Genomic DNA, 898 nt, shown 5'->3' with positions numbered 1-898 from the left:
GACTTGATTCTGAAAGATAACAAGCAAACATGTAACAATTTAACATAGCTTTAGCCACTGAAAAGAAAAGGCAAACTATTATGTGAACCATCAATCTCTTCAATTGTATAGCCAAAACAAATAATTAGGTCTCTATACTAATGAGGAAGATTTTGAACTAAGAAGTTGAATTAATAAAGAATACTGTGTATATGAAATGTTGATATATTTCCCACATTACTGCCTGACTCAATAATACAAATTTAGAATTCTGATTCTAACTGTCCCATATATTGCACATGTAGATCCTTACCAAGTGTACAGAGCAAAGGGCAAGTGAACTTCTAACACTGGTTCTATCAATGTAAAACCAGAATAAGAAGCAGTACCAAAAAAAAAAAAAAAGACAGAAAAAAAATGGCAGATTAGTGTCCTCAAATAAATAAATGAATAAATAAACAGTGTGAGGCAGGACATAGCTTAATTATATCACTATCAGTGGAATTAACAGATTGCTAACATTCTAGATTAGAAAACAGAACTGAAGCAATTAGCCAAGAGATAAAAGGATTCCCATAAATAGGGTAAGGTTGTTACAAACCAGATTTCTTTGCTTCTATTCCTTACAGCAGAAATAGACATCCTCAGTTTTCAACTATTTTTCCCATTTAGGTGATCAGACAAAATAAAACTAGACTCTTCAATAAAAATATACTAAATATTTTTCAGGTTCCAAGTGCTTTTCTGGCCACTGCAGACACAAAAACTAGGTAAGATATGATTCTTACTCTGAGGAAACTACAGCTTAGTGGGAAATAAATAAGTATAAGGAAATAATGTGCACATAACATGAAAAGTACTAAAATAAAGTGCCCTAAATATTTCCTTTCTTCCATACTTTTCTCTATAACCAATATTT

Source organism: Aotus nancymaae, unplaced genomic scaffold, assembly GCF_030222135.1.
Source record: "Aotus nancymaae isolate 86718 unplaced genomic scaffold, 86718_ANA_hifiasm-v0.15.2.pri h1tg000016l, whole genome shotgun sequence".
Classification (NCBI taxonomy): Eukaryota; Metazoa; Chordata; class Mammalia; order Primates; family Aotidae; genus Aotus; species Aotus nancymaae.
The sequence above is the reverse complement of the archived record's forward strand: the minus strand, read 5'-3'. Positions refer to the sequence as shown.